Raw genomic sequence first — 15,544 nt, 5'->3', positions numbered from 1 at the left:
CCAGGTGTCTTCTTCATCGTCCCATAGTCCAGTTCCAGGACGTCTTCCTCCTGCGGGGCGGGGGTGGAGCTGGGAGCCCCAGCCCACGCTAACCTCCGGTTCCTCCAACAAGGTGTGAGAAAGGAGCTGCTGTGCTAACACTCGGTACTGGAGCAGCCGTGGTGAGGCGTCGTGACGGTGCCAACCGAGCCAGGGAGGGAGAGGAAAGAACAACATTCTGGTGGTGGGACCGACGCAGCAGATAAACACATCCAAGGCTGGTTAATGCCCGGAGACAGAAGCTAGTGAGATCTGTCTGGGGACAGTTCAGCTAACAAGCCCAGGACCCAGATGAGCTCCGAGTGAGAAGAGGAGGTTGAATGACGTCACTCCGGCTCGGGCTGCACAGCCCGCAGCCTCCGTGGCCTCTGGCCTCTGAATGACAGCTGATCTCTGACATCCTGCAGTACTTCAACCTGCATGAAGAATAAAAGATGTGAGCTGAACCACCAGGGTGCAGGTTCCAACAGAACCAGTGAAAAAGATCTTCATCAATATTCATGACATCGTGCTGCTGCTCCAATAAAGACGTAGTGACTTCAGCTCTGCAGCTCTGCAGCTCCACCAGTGGATCATCCATACAAACTCATGTTGTATCTGAATATCTCAGTCGGTACAAACGTTAGAGTCTCAGTGTTTGGATCAGGTGAAACATGTTGGACAGATGAAGATGAAGATGTTTGTAGACGATGCTGCATGATCTCTGCACAAACAAACATTCTGCTGCTCAGGTTCAGTTCATGTTGGGATGGAATGAAGACGTGTTTGTTGAGGGAACATCGTTCACCACTCTATACTGCACACTTGTGCTCCACGGAGAGGAAAGCAGCCTGCAGACACTTCAGCTTGTTTCTAATGATGTCAGGAGCAGATGAGTCCAGAGACCAGGATGGTTCAGAGCAGCTCAGGTGTTTGTGGCTGCAGAACTCACAACTGTTACAACTTCAGTCAAAGAACAAACCTCAGAGTCTCCAGTCTGCAGTCTGGACCATCCAGGAAACCACACAGCTGCTTCACATCTGAATCCTGCAGCTTTTTACTCAGGTCCAGATGTTCCAGATCAGACGGGTTGGACTCCAGAGCTGAGACCAGATCATCACAGCTGATCTCTGACAAACTGCAGCGCTCCCACCTGGAGAAAGAATAAAACACAGATAAACATCTAGATGAGTGTTTTCTCCTCCTCCGTTCAGGGGGGTGTGGTGGGCAACACTGGAGCTTCACAGTCACAAGGTTCCTGGTCCAAATCCTGGCCCGGTTCTTTCTGCCTGGCGTTTCCAGGATCTTCCCTCATGTTCACTCAGAAACTCCACAGTTCAGAAACACGTCTGTCAGGATTCTTGAAGCTTCCACATTAAATGCAGGACGGAGATACCGGATCGTCTCTTTGATCAGATGATCATTTTTAACGACAACCAACAAAGTACTACGTTTACTTTCAGGAATGTGGTAACAAAGTATTCTAGAGTAGTGGTGAGTACTCTGATTACTATCGGGGGATCATGGAGACCCTGTATGGACTTGGGAATGCAGGACTGGACTTTTACTGGTTCTGTTGCTGCCATCAAATTCAACATTCATCAATGTTTTGGTATTTTTATCTGAATTATTATAATATTTGATCATATTTCTGCTAATAATGGATGAAACACAAATGACAGACTTATCACAATCAAACAGAAGCGATTGTAGCAGGAGAAGAGGTTCTGGAGAACTCCATACAGGACCTGCATCATCCCACTGATAGTAATAAGAGTATTAAACACTTATATTCCTGAAAGTAAACAACGTACTTTGTTGTTCAAAACTACATTTGACTCTCTCAGCTGATTATACGTCTTACTTTTAGCTCGGCAGAGTCACAGATGTGACTTATTTTACAGTGTTTGGAGCATCTTCATTAAGGAAAGCAGCAGTTTGGTTTTGTTGATTGTGAGATGTGATATCTGACATAACGATGCTGAACATCTTCTGCTCCAGGATCTGGTGTGGACTGTCTGAGGGAGCAGCAGCAGGAAGAGCTGCTGGTCGTTTCACTGGATCACAACTGTATCTACTTATTACAGATAACATCTATTTTCATGGAATAAAGGTTGGGATGATCAGAAGCGTGTTGATTGACAGACTAATGTTACTTCCTGTTGCTTCTTTCCTCCTGCTGCTCTCTGCAGCCTCTGCTGCTCCTCCCTCCACAGACGCCACACGTGTTAAAGGGAATGTCTTAAAAACAATCTAAAGCTTGTTTTTTCTACATAAATCAGAAATTCAGCCTGTGGGCCATGTCTCTAGTTTTACCGCTTCTAAAGCCTTTTTCTGTGCTTCATTCTGAGGGGAGGCTATGATAATGAGGCTCTGCGCTGATTGGCTACTTGAATGACGTGTAGCAGGGGAGGAGGAGACAAAGCGTCGCTCCGGGGAGAAGAGCAGCGGCTGCGTAGCAAAGCGTGTCCACGGTTCTGCGTTAAATCGACGCGTACCCTACGCCGTAGGCTCTGCGTTGGTGTAACCATAAATCAGCCTTTAGTCACCTCGTTTTCACACAGGAAGATTTAATTTAATTCTAAACAGGTACACCACAGTTATTTACTCCGATTCCTCATTTCATTTATGTTACAAGACAAATGAATCACGTTAACTAAAGAAATCACAACACTGAATTTTCAAAAATGGCAACTTTATTGTTAAAATATATAAACAACATTTATGCACTATTGCTGGCTCAAGGAAGGGCCGTGCGTTTTCTGAAGTTGTCGTTGAACAGCTTCAGGTGCATTGCTTGGAAGATCTGAAACCATAAAAGAGAAGACAAATGTATTACGGTACTAATAGAGCCGCCGGAACTCCGGGCCCGGAGCTCCCCCGGAGCCCCCAGGCTCGGAGCTCCGAACCCGGGGGCTCCTCGACGGTCCGGTCCGTGAGCAGCTCCGGTGCTCCGGAGCTAAGCTAAATACTTGCCCATGCAAAGATCATACAAATATAAATAACATAAAAAAATAACGTCACTTACCGCTGACTCGTATGCAGTTGCCGGGTCCGTACTGTGGGAACTGATCCTTTTATGAGGGTAAATGTCGATGCAAAACCTCATTTTTACTGTCCCCTCGCTGTGGAAACAGCCAGCGCTTCTAAACAATGGCGGAGTGTTAACTGCTAAATGAATAACTCCGACAACTGTATGCTTTCCAAGACTTTACTCCCGACTCGTGCACAACAAACACTACAACTGCTCTGCACTTACACACACCAAAAGATACCAGAATATTTTTGCGCATGCGCATTCAGAAAAGTATCACATAACAGGGAGCTCCAGCCGGCTGAGAGAGTTGTGGGCGTGGTTTCAGCAGCGGAGGCCGACCTATGGAAATCTGCTCCCGTCGTGACATCGCGACGGGAGCAGATTCAGAACGGCTCAAAAAAGTCACATTACACTGGAAGATTCATTCAGGCGGGGGGAACAGACCCTGCAGAAATTCATGGGATTTCATCTTTCCCTGTTGGCAGGGTGAAGGGAGACCACTTATATATGTTAAAACAAGAAAAAACGTGTTTTTCATAATAGGTCCCTGTAGCAGGGCGAGTGCTACGGGGGCCCGACCGACAGGATAGAGGAGGACACAGAGTTTTGTGCAGAACCCTTTATTAGACCAGAAGATCACCGCCACACGTGCACAAGCACAGCATCACACCTCAGCATGCCAGGGACCCCTTGCTGCTGTCCAGCTCTGCCTTATAAGGCAGGCAGGGTGGAGAGCGGCAGCCACTCAGGCGGATGGGACACAGGTGTGTGTGTCCCATCAACCTCTCCACCCTGCCACAGTCCCCTTTAAAGGCTGATGGGAAAACATGCGTGGTGCTGGTTCTGGCGTGGAGACGAGTTTATCAACGAACGTCAGAGATGTGCTTTCATAGAGGATTTAAAGATGAATATGTAACTCAGTTCTGTCTGGTTCTGTCAGGTTCTGTCTGGACCTGGAGCTGCTTCATGACAGCAGGAACACACATGTGTGACGGTGAGGTGTGTGTGGTTCTAACAGAACACACATGTGTGACGGTGAGGTGTGTGTGGTTCTAACAGAACACACATGTGTGACGGTGAGGTGTGTGTGGTTCTAACAGAACACACGTGTGTGACGGTGAGGTGTGTGTGGTTCTAACAGAACACACGTGTGTGACGGTGAGGTGTGTGTGGTTCTAACAGAACACACGTGTGTGACGGTGAGGTGTGTGTGGTTCTAACAGAACACACATGTGTGATGGTGAGGTGAGTGTGGTTCTAACAGAACACACATGTGTGACGGTGAGGTGTGTGTGGTTCTAACAGAACACACGTGTGTGACGGTGAGGTGTGTGTGGTTCTAACAGAACACACGTGTGTGACGGTGAGGTGTGTGTGGTTCTAACAGAACACACATGTGTGACGGTGAGGTGTGTGTGGTTCTAACAGAACACACATGTGTGACGGTGAGGTGTGTGTGGTTCTAACAGAACACACATGGATCACAGCAGGTTTCACATGAAATGTGAGTGAATGATGAAGAAGCAGCAGGAGGTTCAGACGATCAACACCTGAAACTCCTTCACCTGGACTGACGGAGTCTTCTCTGTTTGAGGAAACCAAAACCTCCAAGAAAACTCCAAAAGCTCCAGTCAGAACCGACCTGAGAGTCTGCAGCTGGTAGTCCGGACTCTCCACCAGACCAGACAGCTGCTCCACATCTGCATCCTGCAGCTTGTAGTTGTTACTCAGGTCCAGATGTTTCAGGTGGGAGGGGTTGGACTTCAGAGCTGAGACCAGAGAAGAACAGCTGATCTCTGACAGACCGCAGCACTGCAAGCTGCACAAAGACACCAGCGAAGAAGAAAGCAGATCAGCCTGATGGTCAGTGTGGATCAGCAGGAGATCAGCCTGATGTCTGCAGGTTAGTGTCAACACAACTTTCACATCAGATTCATCTGAACACACAACTAAAACATGTCAGACCTCAGAGTCTCCAGTCTGCAGTCTGGACTCTCCAGGAAACCACACAGATGTTTCACTCCTGAATCCTGCAGCTGGTTCCAGCTCAGGTCCAGATGTTTCAGATGTTTCAGATGGGAGGGGTCAGACTTCAGAGCTGAGACCAGAGAAGAACAGCTGATCTCTGACAACACGCAGCCCTCCAACCTGAATGAAGAAGAAACAGCTGATGACTTCTGTAACCGTATTGAAATAAATGTTTCATAAAACATATTTGTGTAAATAAGTTCATAGTTAACAGCTCTGAACTTGAAATGTTAGTCCTTGACAAGCAATAATGTTTTGGTATTGTTTACTAAGTGATGTTATTAAGGTTAATGTCACTGAAAATGCTGTAATTCTGCAACAAAAAGTGTAAAATGGAAAGGCAGTGGTTCTCTTGTAAGTCTGTAGACTCTTATCGTGCATGGAAAAAGTCTAGTCTATAAAAAAGCCCTTCGCACAGCTAGAACAGCTCATTACTCATCGTGGATAGAGGATAATAAAAATAAGCCACGTTTTCTGTTCAGCGCTGTAGCCAGGCTGACAAAGAGACACAACTGTGTTGAGCCGAGTTTCCTGCAGCTCTCAGTAGTGACGACATTATGAGCTTCTTTAGCAGTAAAATATCAGGATCAGAGTAGAAATCAACCAGGACGACCCGGTAGCCGCTGTGGGCGTTTCTTCAGCTTTAGCGACTTCCTCAGGCTCGGACTTGACTCTAGACTGCTTCGATCCTGTAGACCTCCCCGAGCTGACCTCAGTCGTCAATAGAGCTAAATCATCCACGTGTTTGATAGACCCCGGCCCGACTACTCAAAAATGTTTTTTCTCTTGTTGAGAAAAATCAAGCAGAGAGATCACGTCTCTCCGGTGTTGGCCTCACTCCACTGGTCCCCGTAAAACTTGGAATCCAGTTAAAATGTTATTACTTGTGTATAAAGTCCAAAACGGCCTAACTCCACGATATTTGCAGGACCTGATAGTTCCTCATGTTCCTAACAGAGTTCTCCGTTCTGAGAGTTCAGGTTTACTGCTAGTTCCTAGAGGATCCACATGTAGATCTGGAGGACGGGTCTCCTGCTACCAGGAACCGTTACTATGGAAACAACTTCTAGTTTGGGTTCAGGAGGCTGAGACCACCTCCACCTTTAAAATTTGGTGTTCAGTAAACCTATAGTTAGTGTTCAGTAAACCTCTAGTTAGTGTTTAGTAAACCTCTAGTTAGTGTTCAGTAAACCTCTAGTTAGTGTTCAGTAAATCTCTAGTTAGTTTTCAGTAAACCTCTAGTTAGTTTTCAGTAAACCTCTAGTTAGGCCCAATCCCAATACACCCCCTACTTTCTTTTACTAGCCCTACTTTCTACCACTAGCCCTCCCTCACTACCACTACCCCTAAAAAAGAAGGCACAGATTTTAGGGCACTTGAAATCTTCCCAGGGTTCTGTACCAATACTCCCCAACCCCTACTTTTAGCACCACCCCTAAAATCAGGAAGCTGAGAGCCAAAAGCTGTTTTAATTTCAGCTGTAGCACTGTTAATATGCCACTTTATTAAGTTTTAATATTTTTTCAGGCGTAAAAGTAACCGTTAAGATCCCCAACCTGTGCTCAGTTTATCCAAATAACGCCTGTTAAGAAATATGACCCGATGTTTTCGGAGATGATAAGATGCGGCTCGGAGCAGCAGCAGCCGGAGTACAGACGTGATCGCCAGGTCAACCTGCGCCGTCGTCCCGGGGAGAAACCTGCAGCTCTGTGGAGAATTACCGCTGGCTGAAATAAATAATTTAGGAAGATAAATGTTGGTTTAATAGATGAAATCTACAATTGTAGCTACGCCTGTTAAGAAATTTGCTCCGAAAATTTCGAGATTTCTGCCTTCCTGCCGGCTCCGGAGCTGATTTATGGGTCCGCGTTAAATCGACGCAGAGCCTACGGCGTAGGTTACGTAACCTACGCCGTAGGCTCTACGTTGGTGTAACGCGGAACCATAAATCAGCCATTATTCTGGCGTGATCTTTGCAACAACGGGCAAACGAGTGATTATGTACATTCACTGAGTGAATATTATGAAAGTAAAATATTTATTTCTCGCTAGAAATGTAATCAAAACTCATTTTTATACAGAAACTAACTCAAAATATTGATTTTATTCACTAAAAAATAAGAAATGTCTGCCATGTTTTTTGTTTTTTTTGATTCAGTCCGCAAATGACGACGAAAAGCATTCTGGGAAATTTAGTCTTAGTGTTTAGTAAACCTCTAGTTAGTGTTCAGTAAACCTCTAGTTAGTGTTAGTAAACCTCTAGTTAGTGTTTAGTAAACCTCTAACGTCTGCTGCAGGATGACACGTGTGATCTGCTGTGACGGGAGACTCTCAGGTGTCTGACCAGGACTCTCAGAAACTGAAGTGGTGGTAGAGTCGGTCAGTTCAAGTCACTCATTCAATGAAGACGTTGACCGAGTTGCTGCTAAAACCGTCCTAATTGCTTGGCATGGACTTTGTTAAGAGGCTAGCGGCCTGCAGGCTAAATCGGCAGAGCCCGGGTGGATCTGTGAGCCTGACGGAGAAGTGATGGAGCCTGACAGCGTCGCCGTGTGAGGAGACGGACGGAGGCGACCGTGAGGCTGAGTCATCTCTGCAGCTGCTGGATATCTCTGCTCATCCTCCAAGACTGGGGTGGTGCAACGTCTCTGAAGGGACCATTGTCTTATTCAGCCTTCGTTTGTTGGTGGCTGCAACTTTTGGACATTTGAGTATAACTTTATTTTACTGCCGACTATAAGTTAATTATCTGGGCCCAAAGGATGTCTCTGAGTTTGATAGAGACCATTCTGAATGCTTTTATCATCCTGAGGGTTGGAAGTGTTTCTGAATACTTTTGAAAGCAGTATTTAACTGCTATTTCTGTTTTCTTTAAGTAAATGTTTCATAATTTTCCTGATATGTGTGTTTATTCTCTACTTTTGATCATTTTAGTAGTTAATGCAAATTGGCAGTTATTTGAGGTTTAATGGTTTAAAGAGTGAAAAGTAAGTTCAGAGACATTGAATAACTTGTAATTGTATGTGGAAGTGCAGGAATTCATGATTGAAGAGTCCCTCATAGTGAAAGACTATATTAGTTAAAGGTGAACGATCGCTTGCACCTCAGGTGAATTCTGTTGTCTTTATTGAAGGAACCCCAAGTTCTCTGAAGGTTCAAAGAACTCAGGTCAGCACCTCGTTCTGGTCACATCCACTGGAGAGGCGCTACACTTCCACTCAGACTGCACTTTAAACTTCAACTCCAACTTTTACACTTTAAACATCATCACACATCTCTTCCAGGACAAAAGGGAGAAATAAACTTCTGGACATGTTTAATTAAATTAATTACCGTATACTATATTGACCTCTAAAGGGAACTGATGGTTGCAGCAGAAAGAGTCAGTGTTACAGAGTCATTAGAAAGAGTCTTTCTAGAAGTTTGCAGGTGTGTTCAGGAATGATCTCCTGCAGCCGTCTGTATGACGGAGAACCTGAAGACGTCTCTGACTGAACACACTCCTTAGTTTCATCTGTGTTTGTGGAGGATCTGTTTGGACGGACTTTTCAAAGCGTCTACGATGTTTTAAATCTGTGAACTGACCTCAGAGTCTCCAGTCTGCAGTCTGGACTCTCCAAAAAACCACACAGATGTTTCACTCCTGAATCCTGCAGGTAGTTCAGACTCAGGTCCAGATGTTCCAGATGGGAGGGGTTGGACTTCAGAGCTGAGCCCAGAGAAGAACAGCTGATCTCTGACATCCCGCAGTCCTGCAATCTGAACAAAAGGTAAGTTCTTCAAATATCAACTTTGTCATCAAGTTCATGTGGGTCATCACTGGTATCGGGACTTTATAAAACAGGTTTAAAAGTTCTATGTCCATGATGTTGGTTCCTGTTTGTTCCTCTGACATGTTCACCTTTTAATGAACATCCTGAAGTTTTCTGCTAGAATTGAATAGAATATAATAGAATAGAATAGAATAGAATAGAATACAATAGAATAGAATAGAATAGAATAGAACAGAACAGAGTTTACTGCCATTTGTACAAGTTAAAAACAGCTACCTAGGAAGTATTGTGCATGTCCCAGAGTCCCGGGGGGTTCATGGTTCTGAGTGAGAGAGTGGGGGTTCCCTCCTTGGTGTCCGGAGCCAACAGCCTTACAGTAGCTGGTAGAATCTGTTGTAGAAGCTCTGTAGGTGCTGATGCTCAGGTTGTAGCCCCCCCACTGGAACAGACCATGGAGGGTGGCGTCGGTCCCTGAGGGGGCTCTGTGCTGGTTGTCAGTCTGCACGCCTTCCAGTCATCTTCAGGTTTCTCTCTTGTATGTGTTTATGTTTTGTTCAAATAAAGGACTTTGCTGCCCTCTGTCACCTTTGGGTCTCCTGCTTTTGGGTTCTGTAATCTCACCTCATGCCAAAACCTGCAGCTGTTTTAAAACTAGTTCAGACTCAGGAAACTGCAGACTACAAACATAAGAAAGTACAAAGTACTTATCAAACATGTACTCTGACCTGATGTACTGGGACTTCAGACCCGTGGCACTCACTTCAGTTTCCATGAAGAGTCTGGAGAAGCTGGTCCTCCGACAGCTCAACTCTGTGCTGCCAGACACTGTTGACCTCTTCAGTTTGCCTACCGCTCCAACAGATCAGTGGATGATGCGGTGGCATTGGCACTTCAATTCTGCAACACCTGGGGCCTCATGGACAAAACGTGTGGCGCATGAAAAACGTGCGTACGCCACTTTCTACGCTCACGGTCGAATGTTCAAAAAGTGATTTGAACGTGGAAAGTTGCAGTCTTTCACGCACACATCATGTCTGGCGTACGCACATTTCAGAGGTTTTGTCCGTTGGCGACACTCACTGGTGATGCAGTGAAGTGCAGAATATGAGGAAACATGACGTCATCAGTAAGTTCACGACCACACGTGAAGGACGTGACATTGCCATTGAGGGTGGAGGTGGCACCGCGGTACGTGGCCCCTTCCAGGTCGACCGGATGGTCAACCCAGCGGCGGTACGACTGCGGCTCCCGGACTCCATGAAGGTCCATCCCACCTTTCACGTGTCCCTGGTAAAGCCGGGGGTGGAGTCCGACCTGTCACCCCCAGCCGACGATCCTCCCCCGGTCCGGATCATGGATGGAGCACCGGCATACACCGTTTGGGAGATGTTGGACGTCCGCCGCAGAGGTGGAGGGTTCCAGTACCTCGTGGACTGGGAGGGGTACGGCCCGGAGGAGCGGTTATGGATCCCACGACGACATATCTTGGACAAAGACCTCCTCCGGGCCTTCTACCACGACCACCCCGACAGGCCCGGTAAGGCGCCAGAGGGCGCCAAAGCCTGGTCAGACTTGGCCGGAGCTGATCCTGATCACTTTCTCCACAACTATTCAGCCTCATCATCCAGCCTGCTCATAAACCTCCCACAAGCTGCGGTGTCAGATTATTCTCCTGCTCAGAGCCTCGCACTCCGCCTGTTTTCCTGAACTTGCCTTGCCGCTACTTTGTTTCCCGTTGTTTTCTCAAGCCGCGTTTTTACGGACCGTGATTTTGTGTTTGTCTTCCTTCCCTCGGGTGGAGCGCCTTTTGTTTATTAAACTTTGTTAACTCTGAACCTTGCCCGTGTCTTCCTGCATTTGGGTCCGCCCTCCTTCCCTCGAGCCTAACAACCATCCTTGGTCTGATTACAAGGAAGGACGAGTCATCGCACAGGAACCTGGTCCACAAAATCACTGTCTATGGGGGAGACAATGATCTGGTTCTGAACCTGGACAGAACAAAAGAAGTCATCCTGGACTTCAGGAAACCCCCCCCCCCTCTATGCAATGACGTTATTAACAACAAAAACAGTAAACTAATATTAGTTGAGCCACTGTCAAGCAGCTGGCGATGCTGTTGCTAAAATTGACCTAAAGGTGGCTCTCTCACATCACAGTTTGTGTACTGTGCGTGACTGACGGTGTCACATTCCTGGTTAGTAATTAAGGAGTTAAAACTCACTCGCCTGTACAATTGTAGGAAACACTGTATTAGTCTAAGTGTACCTGCGTAATAGGCAGGCTATATGAATTTCTCAGACATTTGCTATATTATTATTATTATTATTATTATTATTATTATTATTATTATTATTATCACCATCAATATCTACTCTATATATTATTATCCTATCATTATTATTACAACAAACATATTGCATCTTCTTTTATTCATTAGCGTAACTAATGAAGTGTATGAAAACACTCTCACGTGTCGCAGGTGGTGCTAATTGAACTATTGAAGAGAAGACTGGATTACCGGTAGAACGTTTTGGGCTAAACGATGCAATGCTGTTAGGCTTTCTTTTGGCGTCTCTTTTTAATACGAACTGGTTAAACTGGTGAAATTTTGCAGTGGATAGCCTGAGTAAGTAAGGACGTACCGTTTTTATGGTGACAAAAGAAGCATCATGGTGATCTCTGCTTGTTGCCTCCGAGTTCCGACACATTCACTCCGCTGAGCGCGCGCACACACCCATGTCGGGGCAGCGGAGTTTCTCTCAATGAAGTCGGCGTCGATCAGAGTAATTTGTGGTTATTATCAGTACAAGCAGAGCGAATCACAACTTTAATGAGTGCGGTTCAGTTTGACATTATTATCAGTCTGTGAGAAAAACATTTAATTTTATTAAAATCGAAAAATAATATTTATAGGCTATAAAAATAATGGTCATTAAAGTAGCCGGCTGGACTTAATTGTGTAGTCGGCTATATGGCCGGTAGCCAGCGCTTGTGGAAAGCCCTGAAAGCAGAAGTAAAATGTACAATAAATCTCTCATCTACCTGGTAAATGTCCTGTATTTAACGATGATGCAACTCAGGGTCCTCAGCTATACAAGGACATTGTATACCGGTGTATATATTTTTGTATTATATGTACATTGTTGTTATTGCAATATATGTTAATTGTCGTTATATAGTTATTTATCCTTGCCTGACTTTGGGAGAACGAAAGAAAGAATTCCAATGTACCGGTACCGTCTGGTGCAAATGCTAATAAACCTCTATTCTATTCTATTCTATTCTATTCTATTAGAGACAGAACTTTTGGAGACAGTTCCATCTTTGGAGGATGATGAGTGGATAAATGTGGAAACATCTCCAGTGGACTGACCTCAGAGTCTCCAGTCTACAGTTTGGACTCTCCAGTCCACCAGACAGAAGCTTCACTCCTGAATCCTTCAGGTCCTGGTTCTTACTCAGGTCCAGTTCTGTCAGATGGGAGGGGTTGGACTTCAGAGCGGAAGCAACAACTTCATATTCAGTCTCTGAGAGATAACAACCAACAAATCTGTGATGAGAGAAAACATGATGTCAGTTGTAATAAAGTCTGATTTAAAGCCAGACTGACCCACAGGAGTTACAGGACGGTGCAGGAGATCACAGAACCAGAGTTACTAGAATTAAAGTCACGTACCAAGTACAACTGTGTCCAGATAAAACTATTGTAGGTTTACAACTCTGAGCCGTTTAAACTGGTAAACTTCTTCAATAATCTTAATGAAAATGTCTGATCTGATGAGTTCTCTGTAAAACTGTCTGTAAGTTCACATCAACAAAACTCCCCGGTGGTTCTGATGTTTCATCTTTCTCCGTTACATAGATTCATCTCTGAGCAGCAGAAACATCAACTAGATCAAGTGTTTGAAACATGAACCTCTGGTTGAGGTGACTTGAGGTGACCCAGAATAAAACAAACACATCCGACTTTAAAAGTTTTCATTTGCAAGATCAAAACCAGATTTGAGGAAGTGAACTGCTAACTGATGGTGTTATTGATCCATCTGGACTCACCGAGCCTTTCTGCAGTTCCTCACAGCTGGAATCAGTCTCCATCGACCCCGTGGTGTTGTTGTCTTGTACTTGTCCACGTCCACCTCATCCAGAACCTCCTCAGACATCTGCAGCATGTAGGCCAGAGCTGAACACTGGATATCAGAGAGTTTCTGCTCTGATCTGTTCTCTGACTTCAGGAACTCTTGGATCTGCTGATGAACTGAGAGGTCGTTCATCTCCATCAGACACTGGAAGATGTTGATGCTTCTGTCAGGAGAGCTGCCAGTTTCCATCATCTCCTTCAGGTTGTTGATGACTCTCTGGATGGTTTCTGGATCGTTCTCCGTCTGGTTCAGCAGACCTCCTAACAGTCTCTGGTTGGACTCCACAGAAAGACCATGAAGGAAGCGGACAAACAGGTCCAGGTGGCCATTTTTACTCTTCAGGGATTTCTTCATCACTCTCTCCAGGAACTTATCCAGAGATGAGTATGTGTAGTCTTCTCCCAGGAAGTTCTCCAGCACATCTGTGTTCCTGGTGGAGCAACAGTGGAGCACGTAGACTGCAGCCAGGAACTCCTGGATGCTCAGATGAACAAAGCAGTAGACGGGTTTCTGGAAGACCTCACACTCTCTCCTGAAGATCTGGGTACAAACTCCTGAGTACACCGAGGCCTCTGGGACATCAAGACCACACTGCTCCAGGTCTTCTTGGTAGAACATGATGTTTCCTTTCTCCAGATGTTCAAACGCCAGCCTCCCCAGCTTCAGAAGAAGGTCCCTGTCAGCCTCCGTCAGCTCCTGTGGACTCGTCTCATGTCCCTCCTGGTACTTGTTCCTCTTCCTCTTGGTCTGGACCAGCAGGAAGTGGGAGAACATGTCAGTCAGGGTCTTGGGCAGCTCTCCTCTCTGCTCTGTGGTCAACATGTGGTCCAGAACTGTAGCAGTGATCCAGCAGAAGACCGGGAGTTGACACATGATGTGGAGGGTTCTGGATGTCTTCATGTGGGAGACGATGCTGCTGGACCGCTCTTCATCCCTGAACCTCCTCCTGAAGTATTCCTCCTTCTGGCCGTCGGTGAAGCCTCGTACTTCTGTCACCCTGTCCACGTGTTTCTGAGGGATCTGATTGGCTGCTGCAGGTCTGGAAGTGATCCAGATGAGAGCTGAGGGAAGCAGGTTCCCCTGGATGAGGTTGGTCAGCAGCACGTTGACCGATGAGCTCTGTGTGACGTCAGACACGACCGGACCGTTGTTGAAGTCCAGGGAACGTCTGCTTTCATCCAGGCCGTCAAAGATGAACAACGGTTTCCCGGCAGCCAGCTGCTCTGCTGTGAGCTCCTGTAACGATGGATGGAAAACCTGGATCAGCCTGAGAAGACTGAGCTGCTCATCTCCGATCAGGTGCAGCTCCCTGAACGAGAGCAGAATCACCACGGTGACGTCTTGGTTCTCCGAGCCCTCGGCCCAGTCCAGAGAGAACTTCTGAACCGAGAAGGTTTTCCCAGCGCCAGCGACGCCGTTGGTCAGAACCACTCTGATGGCTCCACGTTGGTCAGGTAAGGCTTTAAAGATGTCCTGGCACCTGATTGGAGCGTCATGGTGTCTCTTCATCCTGGAAGCTGTCTCCAGCTGCCTCACCTCATGTTGGGTATCAACCTCTTCACTCAGTCCCTCTGTGATGAAGAGCTCCGTGTAGATCCTGTTGAGGGGGGTTCTACTTCCTGGTTCATCAGTTCCTTCAGTCACATGTTCACATCTGCTCCTCAGACTGGTCTTGTGTTCATCTAGGACCTCCTGCAGACCAGCATCTGCTGAAAGACAAGAAGAACTCTGAAACTACAGAACAAAAGTGTTTCCAGTTGTCAGAAATGATTCCATCAGCAGACAGAAGTTCAGTCTTACCTGGTACAGTTCTGCTCTGACTGGACGGCTGCTCCTCCACACCAACTCCTCTCCTCTTCCTCCCTCTGTGAACACATGTCTTCATCACTAAAGTCATTTCTGACTGTTGTAGAAAAACATCCAGATGAGTCAACAGTGTCCAGAAGCTCAGGTGGTCTCAGAGAGTAAAAGTGCGGCTGCTTTTCTGTTTGAATTCAGCCTCCAGACGGGAATAAAACTGATGCTTCTGGAAGAGCACATTCATTTATTTATGTGTATATGTTTTACATTCATACGTTTATGTGTATGCCAGTAGTGGAAGAAAGAAAAAACACCAGAAAAAACGAGGAAAACCAGTTTGCCCGGGCGAGATCTTAGGATCCAGGATCGGTTTCCCTTTTCTTCTTGCACTTATTCTTCCAAGCGTTTTTTCATCCGTTAATGCGTCCCGGACCGTAACGTGCTCCCAGGCATGGCAGACATCAACACGTGCGTCTCCATCGTGCCTTCCATGGCTGGTACTTTTCTCCCTCAATAGTGTTACAGTGGCAATGCTAGACGGCAAAAAGCGGAGAAAATGGCAAAGATTCGTTCCTAATTTGCTCGGCCGTACTTTATCACAGAGGCATCATTCAAACGTTCAAAGACTCTTTAGATATTATTTTTGAGTTGATACATTCCTCCCCTTTAATCAATAAAGGAGAAACTGCAGATTTTCCTTGTCTTGGTTTTTCAAGCCTCATAAAAGGATGGATTTTCCATCTTCTTCC

This window comes from Cololabis saira, chromosome 22 (assembly GCF_033807715.1).
Source record: "Cololabis saira isolate AMF1-May2022 chromosome 22, fColSai1.1, whole genome shotgun sequence".
Lineage (NCBI taxonomy): Eukaryota > Metazoa > Chordata > Actinopteri > Beloniformes > Belonidae > Cololabis > Cololabis saira.
Note: the sequence above shows the minus strand (reverse complement) of the source record.